The sequence below is a fragment of the Pelodiscus sinensis genome, chromosome 24 (assembly GCF_049634645.1).
Source record: "Pelodiscus sinensis isolate JC-2024 chromosome 24, ASM4963464v1, whole genome shotgun sequence".
In the NCBI taxonomy this organism is placed as follows: domain Eukaryota; kingdom Metazoa; phylum Chordata; order Testudines; family Trionychidae; genus Pelodiscus; species Pelodiscus sinensis.
Genome location: NC_134734.1, coordinates 19,752,940 through 19,765,164, shown reverse-complemented (window position 1 = coordinate 19,765,164; position 12,225 = coordinate 19,752,940). Strand labels below are relative to the sequence as shown.

General features: G+C 48.9%; 1 protein-coding gene across 2 annotated transcripts in view; it reads left to right on the top strand.

Moving 5' to 3' along the window:
* Window positions 1-12,225, top strand: part of LOC142819544 (perilipin-2-like) — a 50,050-nt gene that overhangs the window by 9,842 nt on the left and 27,983 nt on the right. The window lies entirely within an intron of this gene.

Here is a 12,225-nt window from a genome sequence, read left to right as displayed (position 1 = left end):
CTATCCCCCGAAGGCGGTGAGTTAGGTTTGTGACCAGAAAAATCTTACGGGGAGCAGCTAGCAAAACAGGCTCCTTGTCAACTTCTGAGGCTGTGTCTACTCTACACTGTTCTTTCAGAAAAAGTTATGCACATTGCAATTCGCAATGTGCGTAGCTTTTTCTTCTTTTTTTTTCAGAAGAGGCTTTTCCGACATTTGGCCCGTCTACACTGGGCCAAATGTCAGAACCCCCCCCTTTTTTTGGAACATCCCTTCTTCCTCGGAAAACAAGGTTTATAGGGATGCCAAAAAATCACTTCTGCCCTTCTGAATTTTTTTTGGAAGAACAGACACATTCCCTGCAATGTTGACATAGCCTGAGGGTGGAGCGAGGGTTATTTATCTTATGCACTAACAGGAGTGTTGTGAGCAAGACTCGAGGTCATTCTTCCGCTCTACTCTGCACTAATTAGGCCTCAGTTGGAGTATTGTGTCCAGTTTTGGGCACCATATTTCAAGAAAGATGTGAAGAAATTGGAGAAGGTCCAGAGAAGAGCAACAAAAATGATTAAAGTTCTAGAAACAACCTGTAAGAGAAGACTTAAAGAATTGGGTTTGTTGAGTCTAGAAAAGAGAAGACTGAGAGGGGACATGATAACAGCTTTCAAGTATCTAAAAGGGTGTTACAAGGGGGAGGGATAAAAATTATTCTCCTTGACCTCTGAGGATAGGACAAGAAGCAAGGGGCTTAAATTGCAGCAAGGGAGGTTTAGGTTGGACATTAGGAAAAACTTCCAAATTTCAGGGTGGTTAAACACTGGAATGAATTGCCCAGGGAGGCTGTGAAATTTCCATCTTTGGAGCTATTTCAGAGCAGGTTCTGTCAGGGATGATCTGGATCAGGGGTCGGCAGCCTATGGCTTGCAAGCCAAATATGGCTCAGTAGGGAGCCAGATACAACTCTTTTGCAACTCCAGTTGCAGATCCAGCTCCCACCCCCACTCCATCCCGCTCCCTCTGATGGGGCAGTGCTGGTCTCATCAGTGCACAGGTGGGGCACTGAAGCCCAAAGCAGCTAAGTGACTAACCCAAGGATACACAGGAAGCCTGTGTCAGGGGACAGAATTGACACCCCCCCTCCCCTCCACACACACACACACACACACACACACACACACACACACACATCTTCTGAGTCTCAGGCTAATTGCTGGATTGACCCCCCCCCCCCACATCTTCTGAGTTGCAGGCTAATTGCTGGATTGACCCTCCACATTTTCTGAGTCGCAGGCTAATTGCTGGGCCAACCTTCCTGCTCCGCAGAGAAATGCAGCATGAAAGAGGTCAGCCCACAGCGGTCTCAACCCAGCCCCTTCACACTTAATGCACTTGGTATTTTTTTCCCCTAAAAATAATAACACATCTCATTGCTCAACCCTGCAATTTCCCCTCAAGGATTAGCTGAGCGACTTTCATCCCTCCGGGGGCCTGTATTGAGACACAGGGCTTTGAAAGGCAGCCATCAAGCACACAGCACAGCACAGCTCCACCCTGGCTAAATGCAGAGGGTGCGATGTGGTAGGATCTGGCCTGGTTGCCAGGAGCCAGAGGAGGAGGATGGGGGTGGAGCCCCGTGCTAGGCCATGTGCAGCCCCGGCGCCACAGCAGTGATGACAGGTAATGTGCCTGCTCTTGACGACAGCCCCATGACCTGCAATTTGGCACAGTGGGTTGTGAGGACGGCGTGGCTTGCCACGCAGGGAGTCCAGCCGGCTTTGTGTGCCTCCCCAGAAACGATGGGCTATGGGGAGGGGGAGGGCTTTTGCACTTCTACGCCTGTGTCTGCATGTGCATGCTCGTCAGTGCTTGGGTGCATGAATGCACACGTGTGTGTGCTGATCAGGGGGCGCCTGTTGGTCGGGGCCTGCGTGTGCAAGTCCATGTGTCATATATGGCTCCGCTCTAAGGGCAAATCTCAGTGCAATTTTAACTCTTCACTTTCTTGCGGTGGTGCTGGCTGCAGGACGTGCCTGGAGGAAGGGATATTGTATGTGGCTGTGGGTATGTACCATGTATGTGCCCATCTGCACGCAGCGCTCTGGGCTTGTGGGCCGGGCTGTGTGCACAATCAAGTGTCAGTGTGCGTACGCCTGCGGTCTGGGCATATACAGGCGTGTGCATTGCACATCACCTTCGGCAGCGTCTGTTTCCCTGGCGAGGGGAGGGATAACTTTGAAAAGCAGACCCTGCCTGCTTCGTTTGATCTCGCCGGCCCCTTCGCCCCACGTGGAGCGGCTGCTGTGCACTGGGGAGGACGGATGGTTCCCCCTGCGTTGACTAAAGATTTGCCATAGTCAGCCGGCTGTGTCCCGGCGGGTGCAAAGCATGGGACACCCCTCACGCTACGAGAGCCTCCCCACCGGCTCAGTAAATGGATGCACAGAGGCTGAACCTTAAAGGAGACACAGAGCAAATCTACATGATGCGATGCTAGACTTGCCGTAGCTGTGTCCGTCGCAGTGCTCAACAGTGGAGCTGGCCTATGTGTTTGTACAGCTCCTAGCGCAACAGGTTCCTGGGTGCTCTTGCCATGTGACTAATTGCACACACAAACTAACGTCCAAAGATCATTACTAACGTCAAGCCCTTGGAAGTCAGGAGATTCCAGCAGGAAAGTAGCGTGTGCATCCTTAATTCCCCCTGCGACGCCTCTGCAGTGAGACAGTCTTTCTCTTTTTTCCCTAACAGGCTCTGGCCCCATTCAATGTTGTGATCACTTGGGTACAGCTAGACTACAAGTTTTTGCCGGAAAAAGGTATGCAAAATGCGCTTTGCATTTTGCATACTTTTTCCGATTCTTTTGTCGGAAGAGGCTTTTCCAACATTTGGCCTGTCTAGACTGGGCCAAATGTCAGGAAAAAAACCCTCTTTCGAAAGCCCCCTTCTTCCTCGTACAACAAGGAATACAGGGGCTTCCAAAAGAGCGTGTTTGCTCTTCCGCAAAAAAAGTGGAAGAATAAACATGTCCCCTGGATGCGGTGGAGTTTTTTCGAGATACCTCTGGTATCCCAACCTCCTCCCTCCCCGCCACCCCGCAAGTCTAGCTATACCCTAGAGCAGCTATTTCATTATTTCACGCTCGTCGAGCCCTGCACCGAAGAGGGAACGATTAATTTCCTCATGGGATTTACGGGGCATTCATCCCTGTAGCATCCGAGCTCTACTGTGGAGTGCTCGGATGGACACAGCTATGGCTTGTCTAGCATCGCATCATGCAAACTTGCTCCATGTCCCCTTTAAGAGTCAGCCTCCACGCTCCCATTTACTGAGCGGGCGGGGGGACTCTCACAGCGTTGGGGTGTCCCATGCTTTCCACCCGCTGGGACACAGCCAGCTGCCTATGGCAAATGATTAGTCAACGCAGAGGAGACGATCCGTCCTCCCCAGTGCACAGCAACCTCTCCACGTGTGGTGAAGGGGCTGGAGAGGCCTAACAACATTCCCAGACTTTGACAAATGTATAGGTTGTAGATTGTCCATGATGTCCTGGGGTGGGGGGTTTACTGGGGGCTGTAGGCGATGACAGGTGATGTTCTCTTATTTTCCTTGTTGGGTTTGCCCCACCACCAACCCCTGCCGCGTTTGTTCTTTGGTCTCCTTTGTGGGGTAGCTCCTTCCCAGCTTAATCCTGTGCCGGTCCCCGAACCAGTCCTCGTGTGGCTTGCGTCGGCACGGCTGCGAGGAGGTCAAAGGGGATGCTGGCAGCCGAGCGAGGCCAGCTGTGATTGGGGCGTGTGTCTCGCTCTAATGAGGGTTGGGTGGGATCTCTCGAGCCAGGGCAGGGTGCACCCTGTGCTCGTTAGTCCTGCTTAGTGGTTGCTAAAAAACATGCTGGCCCGTGAGGCCATGCTATGCTGCCAAGGCAGTCGTCACGGTGCCGTGTCGACGTCGGAGCAGGTTACGGAGGGGGCTTGTTTTGGGGAGGAGGGGGGAGCCAGCGAGCACACGGTGGCTGTGTCCGGGTGCATCACGGTTAACTGGAGTGATTGTCTGGGAGCAGTGTGACCAGCAGTGGTGCATCGCATTGGCTCTTGCCGATTACGGTGTCAGTTTCACCTTGCGCCCACACAAGGGGCTCTAGTCATGTGTTGCAGTCCCTCCTGCAGTCCCTGTCTGAACTCCCTGGTCCAGTGGCTTGTGGGGGAGGGGGGAAAGGATTTTGGGAAGTTGGTTAAACTGGCTGGGAATTGGAATTCTTGGTTTGGCCCAGGCCTCTCTTTGCCTGGCAGTGCTGGACTCAGACTGAGATGGAAGGTGGGTTGTGCCCAAACTGTGCTGGGGAGGGGCAGCCAACTACCCAATCCATTTCTGCAGGACACACCCTGATTCTGGCTATTCAACTTCCCTGAAAGGATTTGGGCCTGGCAGAACATCGGCATTGTCTCCTCTCATGGTCATGCTTCAGTGACTGATGGCAACAGGTCAGGAAGGAATCTTTCCTAAGCTGCTTCTCAGGTTGCTGGGAGTTCCACAGAGGCGTATGAGTCGGAGCATGGTGGATCAGGTCCGTGTTGGATTTCAGCTGGCTGCTGTCTTGGCCGACAGCACTGGCGATAGTGTGGTGTTTTAGATGCTGCTTGTAATTACAGCCACTCCCCGAGTTACGGACCAACACTTGGTCCGTAACTCCAAGTGTTCGTAACTCGGCTCCCATAGAGTGACATGGCGACCGCGCTGTTCGTAAGCGCAGATTGCCGTTCATAACTCGGATCCGCATTTACGACCGCTTTGGTCGTAAGTGGAGGTGGTCGTAACTCGGGGAGCAGCTGTATTTGAACTGCGAGCACTGGCTGTTGGGAGTCTGGAAGCACAGGAAACAGGAAGGAGGGGGGAGAAGATTAGCCAGAGCTGAGAGAGCTACAGAGGGGTGCAGCAACTTTGTAAAGAGGTTTCACTTTTGGTAAATAAAGGCTTGTTGAAGTTTTTTAGTACCTTGCTTGCATGATACAACATTGTGGCGACGAGGATGGATCTTTTGCCTCTGAACCCACCTGCACCCTTTCTGCAAAGCCCAGGTGAGCTTCCAATTGTTTTTACTGCCTGGACCAATATGTTTGATACTTATCTGCTTGCAATCAGTGCTCCAGAGATTTCTGAAGTAAGAAAACGTGCTCTGTTAATCCACTGCCTTGGAGCAGAAGGGCAGCATATATTTTACACTTTTCCCCTTGCAGATGATAAATATGAGACTGCACTCATTGCATTGAAGATCTTTTTTGTGCCAAAAGTGAATGTAGTAGCTAATCACTACAGATTTCACCAGCGTGAGCAGAAACCAGGGGAGACTATAATGCAGCATGTTGCTTCTCTGAGGAGTCTGATTGTAACTTGTGACTTTGGGAATATGGCAGATGAGATGATTAAAGACCAGCTCATTGAGAAAACAACCATGCTTTGTGTAAGAGAACGCTTGCTTCTAGAATCACAACGTACACTGGAAAAAGTAGTAACCATTGCTACCCAGATTGAATCAGCTATAGCAGAAGCCAAAATAATGAGCATGGATACAGGAGGCCCAGTTCAGGCTGTGACTCCTTTGCAGAAAAGTCCACTATCACTGCAGACAAACAATTACAAGGAGAAAGATAATGAAAAACCACAGAATCAGCACATTCAAAGCACAGCCAAAGCATGCTTTCGCTGTGGATCCCCACAACACCTCGCAAGCCACACAAGATGTCCTGCAAAAGTAGCTCAGTTCAATCACTGCAAAAAGATTGGGCATTTTGCTATGGTATGCCGCAGTAGCCAGTCCAATCAACAGGTGCATGCAGTTACAATATCAGATGTTACTGTGCTGAGTGTGAACAAAATCACTACTGCACATATTCCAGAACAGGTGCACTGTAAATGTTTCTGCCACATCTTCAGGCAGGGGTGGCCCGTGAGCCTAGGCAGACTAGGCGGTCACCTAGGGCGCCGCCAGCCTGGGGCGCCCCATGATGATGTCACAGGGCGCCCAGGCGCTCGATGATTACGTCACGGCCATTGACGGCCATGCAGGCGGGGGCGCCAATTGCGCCTTCCGCCTGGGGCGCCAGCTGCCGCAGCCGGCCTCAGGCCACTCCTGTCTTCAGGCAAATCACATCCTATTCAGCTAATGTTGGCCACTGGCTCAGCAGTATCCATACTACCTGATACCATCTATTTGCATCACTTTAAAGATGTGCTTCTTACTAAACCCAAACTTCACTTGGTGTGCTATTTGAAAAACCAAATTCCAGTACGTGGCTGCCTGCCAGCAACAGCGACTTTTGGTGATTGCTGTGTAACTGCAGAGTTCTACATTGTCCACAAAGGCACCCCTATGCTTCGCAGAGATTTATTGGCTGCTTTAAACCTCAGGGTAGTTAATGGACGAATTGATCTTCCTCCTCAAAGCGCTCTTGCGGTACACACACCAGTTTCAGCTGGGACCAGGTTAAGACCCAAGACCAGGTTGAGGAGAAACTTGGCTGTGCTTAAGGGTTTGTGCACCAAGTTAAAATGCGACATAATGTGATGCCTGTATGACAGAAGTTACGGCGCTTACCTTTTTCAGTCAGGGAAGCTGTTTCAGAGGAACTTAAAAAACTTGTTCAAAAGGACATTATTGAAGAGATTGGATTTCACCTATAGTAGTGACACAGAAGAAGGATGGAGGCATTTGCCTTTGTGTGGACTTAAGGGAGCCAAATAAAGCTATTGTGATTGACAGCCATCCTCTGCCTCACATAGAAGAAGTATTTGCAGAACTCCATGGAGCAAAAATGTTTTCTACTCTTGATTTGCAGAGTGCGTTCCACCAGGTTATGTTGCATGAAGACAGCAGAGACCTCACAGCATTTATTACACATGAAGGACTATTTCATTTTAAACGTGTTCCATACGGTCTTGCATCTGCCCCAAGTGCCTTCCGAAAAATGATGTCATTGATTCTGAAGAATCAACATGGAGTTCAGTGCTATCTGGATGATATTATTGTGTTTGGAAATACTTCTGAGGAGCATGACAGTAACCTGCAGTCTGTACTAAACTGCATCCAGCACAGCAGGCCTCAAGCTCAATTTGTCTAAATGCAAATTTAGACAAACAGAACTCTTGTTTCTGGGGCATACAATTTCACCGGCTGGACTAAAACCTGATCCAGATCATATCCTAGCAATTTCAAATGCTCCTCCTCCAACACATTTGCAAACCTTACGTTCCTTCTTGGGTCTTACCTCCTGGTATGCAAACTTAATTCCCAATTATGCTTCTGTCATTGAACCATTACGAGAATTACTACGGAGAAGTTCAACCTTGGTGTGGACAACGGATGCACAAGCTAGTTCGGAAACTGTGAAAGACTTGATTGTACATAGTCCAGTACTTGCACTCTTCAGTCCTGCATTGTCCTCAATTGTGATTACTCATTCTTCTGATTACGGACTTGGGGCTGTCCTCACACAACTTCATGAGGACAACACGGAGAGGACTGTTGCATTTGCTTCAAGGACACTGAGTGATGCTGAGAAAATATTCTACAGTTGAAAAAGAAACGCTTGTGTCTGGGCTACTGAAAAATGGAGAACTTAACTGTGGGGCCGCACATTCAAGTTGCACACAGCCCTTTGACAACATTGCTAACCACAAAAGGACTGGGAAGAGCAGGAAATTGTATTGCTAAATGGTCTGCAAGACTATTCTCTTTCAATTGTGAACTGGAATATAAGCCTGGAAACTAAAATGTGATAGCTGATTGCCTTTCTCGCCTGCCTTTGTCTTCACCAGACGGTCCACTGGAGGATGAGGATGAACTAGTTGCGCTTATTACAAGCACTCTTGCTGCAGTTACAAGAGAGCAATTCCAAGCTGCTTGTTCAGCATGTCCAATTCAACAAAAGCTACGTGAATTTCTGACAAAGAGATGGCCCAGTAACCCTAAAAACCTTGACCCAGTTTTGCTGCCTTATGTTAGAGTTCGGGATGAACTTTCTTTGCTTAAGGGCTGTGTGCTACAAAGTACACATCGGCTACTTGTGCCAGAAGAATTACAGTCAAAACTCATGCACCTGGCACACGATACTCATCAAGGAATTGTCAGAACCAAACAACGATTACGGGATCTGTATTGGTGGCCAGGGATGGACTCCCAAACTGAAGCATTCATAAAATCCTGTGTCACTTGCCAAATGCATGATAAGACAGCAGCGACATGTACCCCACCATTACAGCCTGTTCCTCTTCCTGATTCTGCATAGGAAAAAGTTGCGATTGACATCGTAGGATCCTTTGATACTGCTTCCATTGACTGTTGTTATGCCATCACTTTAATAGACTATTTCGGTAAATGGCCTGAAGTAGTGTTTACATCGCAAATCTCTTCCGCTACAGTAATTAAGTTCCTCTCTACAATTTTTAGCAGGGAAGGTAACCACAAAGAACTGGCTTTGGATAATGGTAGTCAATTTACTTCCCTGGAATTTGAAAATTTTCTAGCTGAGAGGAATATTTTATGTAGAAGATCATCCCTGTATTACCCTCGAGCCAATGGGAAAATCGAAAGGTTTAACAGAAGCTTGAAAGAGAATTTGCAAATGGCTAAACTGGAAGGGCAATTGTTATTGATTTCTTGCAAGCATACAGGGCTACACGACATGCCACAACACAAAGATCACCCTCAGAGTTACTGCATGGAAAACAGATTAATACGAAACTGAACATTGCTGGATTGTTAAAGGCAAGACCCAATGCACCAAACGAGGATGATGTGAGAAAAGCAGTTGAACAGAGCCAAGAAAAGTATAAGGCTTTCACAGTCAAATGGCAGGGTGCTAAGGAACCAAAGTTTGAGTGCGGTTCCTTCGTTAGAGTAAGAAAACCTGGAATTTTATGCAACGGGGATCATAAATTCACATCTCTTCTTAAAATCATTGAGAAGAAAGGACCTTACACCTATCGACTTTCTGATGGGTGGGTATGGAATGCTTCTTATCTTGCACCTGCCTATGCACCAAGAGGAGATGATGCCAACACCCAGTTCGCGTTGGATGACTTCACCGTAGCACCAACACAACAAGACATTGCACTAGAAACGGGGTTTGAGAGATTTTCTGTCAGACCCAGATGACCACCTGTCTAGACTAGAAACTATGGGTGTGTCTAAACTACATTAGATTAGGCTGATCGGCAAAGGGAAATGAAGCCGCGATTTAAATAATCACGGCTTCATTTAAATTTAAATGGCTGCCGCGCTGAGCCGACAATCAGCTGATCAGCTGTTTGTCAGCTCAGCTCACTAATCTGGACGCTCCCGAGCCAACCTGAAAGCCCTTTATCGACCTCCCCGTTATGCCTCGTAGGATGAGGTTTACCGGGGAGGTCGATAAAGGGCTTTCATGTCGGCAGGGGAGCGTCCAGACTAGCGCACTGAGCCGACAATCAGCTGATCAGCTGTTTGTTGGCTCAGCGTGGCAGCCATTTAAATTTAAATGAAGCCGTGATTATTTAAATCGCGGCTTCATTTCCCTTTGCCCAACAAACAAATCTACATGGCTCCGTCGACGGAGCCATGTAGTTTAGACGTATCCTATGTTATGTAGTATTTACAGTGTTTTCAGTGTCATATTTCTGCTGACCAGTATAGTGGCTTGTTCCATATTTGTTGTTGTGATTCGAACAACAATGTTTATTTTATAATTGAGAGAGCATCTTAAGAGAGGAGGGAATGTGATGTTTTAGATGCTGCTTGTAATTATTAGAACTGGGAGCACGGGCTGTTGGGTGTCTGGAAGCACAGGAAGGAGGGGGGAGAAGATTAGCCAGGGCTGAGAGAGCTACAGAGGGGTGCAGCAGCTTTGTAAAGAGCTTTCACTTTTGGTAAATAAAGTCCTGTTGAAGTTTGTTAGCACCTTGCTTGCATGATACAACAGATAGCCAGAGCAAAAGGCATGTGCCACTACAGCTTGAGCTAAGGAGCAAAGCCTAGGAAGGACTCAACCTCTCAGTGCAGCAGGTGCAGCATTCATTCACCCGTGGATTGAATGTGCACCACGGATGCTGGAACAGTCTTCGTCATACGCTCGCATCAGGCCCACATGAAAGGGTTGAGGCTGCCAGCTAGCAGGCTTAAGTGTGTTCGTTCCAGCAGTAGTCTTCTTCTTAAACCCTTGTACTCTGAGTGGAGCATTAGGTCATCCTCAAGTCTCCTCCACTTCACTCTGTCTTGAGACAAAACTTCTAGCTGACTCCAGGAGAACCTCAGTTGTTGTCCTTCAATCTCAGTCGATCTTCTCCACGTTGTCCGAGGTCTTCCTCTTTTGCGTTTTCCTTGCAGGTTCCATGGGAGAGCTTGACGGACTAGGCTGGATGATGGTTTTCTGAGAGTGTGGCCTAGCCATCCCCACGTTCTCTCTTGATTTGAACGTCAAGTGGTTCTTGTCCTGCTCTGTTTCAAAGCTCCTCATTTGTGACAAAGTCTTGTCATTTGATGTGAAGGATGTACTTCAGGCATCCGTTTAGGAATGTCTGTAGCTTGTAATTTGAAGACTTTTTAGTATGCCAGGTCTCGCATCCATACAAGAGCACGCTCTTCACATTTGTGTTGAAGATTCGCAGTTTTGTCTTCGCAGATATTATTTGTGAACTCCATATGGGACGAAGAGTCTTGAATCCAGCAGTAGTAGCTCATGCTATTCGTGCGGAAAGTCTGGAATCCAAATTCTGCTATCCATCACGGTGTGGTCAGTTACACGTGACCTGAGCATCTGTGCAGCAAGGACTCGACTCCTAAAGCCCTTTCTCAGCATGCTCAGGGGTCGGTGTGGAATCTAGGACTATGAAAACCCCAGATGGCATAAGTAGGCTAGGTTGACTTGGTTTTAGGATTGGTCCAAAGTCTGGGGCAGGGCTGTGGCGATGGAAAGAGGAAGGAAGCAATCTGCCTCGGGTGTAACTCTTCCTTAGCAAACCACCTCTCTGTGTGGAGAAATCGACATGCCAGCGAGCGTGGGAAGGCGCTGCTGGGAGCACGCAGCTCTTAGCTGCAATTTGAGGCACTTAGGAGAACAAACAGCTTCCTGCATGGCACGGTGACTTGCAAAGACTAAAAAGAGCAGCCCCCCACGCCCTGCCCCACTGCACAAAGCAAAGGAGCAAGAGCCAGGAAAAGGCAGCGGGAAAGAGAAATTGACACACTGTCTATGGAGCCATGAAAAGAGCTGTCTTTGTGCTGAGGTTTTAGTCCCAGCTGTGTCTCGGGCCGGCTATGATATTAATGCTCAAAGGCATTTTCAAAAAGCAATGTGCCCCTGTGGATCCAGAGCCTTATATGGCCAGCACCTCCGATGATATAAGTCACATAAATAGAACAGAAGTGGAGCGACAGCCGATTCACACCAGCTGTGGATTGGGCCCGTTGACTTCAATGGAGCAGGGCTGATTTACAACACTGGGGAGTTGGCCAGTTTTTCAGCCCCAAATTTTTGAACAGGATTAATCACAGAGCTCTCCCCAAAGCAGGCATTACCTCTATTATATAGACCAGCGGGGCGCAACCACGGGGGTTGTGGCTGTCTTCCTGGGGGGTCCCACCGCTTTGATCCGGGCTGGCCAGTATTTTCTTTTCCTGGCTCGGCACCCAACATTGCAGACAAGTCTGCTATTCCCATTTTACAGATGGGAAAACTGAGGCCATGGACTTTGGGGCACAGGAAAGATTTGACCATAGGTTTCCAGAGCTCTAAACTGGTGTTCAAACAGTGGGCCAGCCCTCCTTGGCTCTCCGCTCCTTGTAATGCCAGCACTGCACAGCAGAAATTCCCCTGGGCCATTCCAGCCTGTGGAATGAGCTTTTTCCCCCTTGCCACCTGCCACCAGTTCCTTTGGCCAAGAAATGTCAGGAATGCTCAGGTAGCTGCTGTCCCATGGCCAGGAACCCGGCTGCTTTGCTGCTGAGCAAACCGGATGCTCACTTCAGCAGGGGGGAATATTTTCAATGTTGTTTCCTGCTTCCCGAGGCTGGTAAATAAACAGGGTGGCTTTGTTTGGCACACAGCTTCCGAGCTGGAGCGTAGGGTTACCGTGAGTTGCCTTAATGCTCCTAACTGCTGGGGGTGGGGGGATTGTTAAAGTTAGGGGAGTTTTAGTGGATGGGCCAGGAAACCTTGAACACCATAGTCAGGGGGGACTGTTTCTCAGTTTCCCATTTCAGCCTGATCCAAGGCT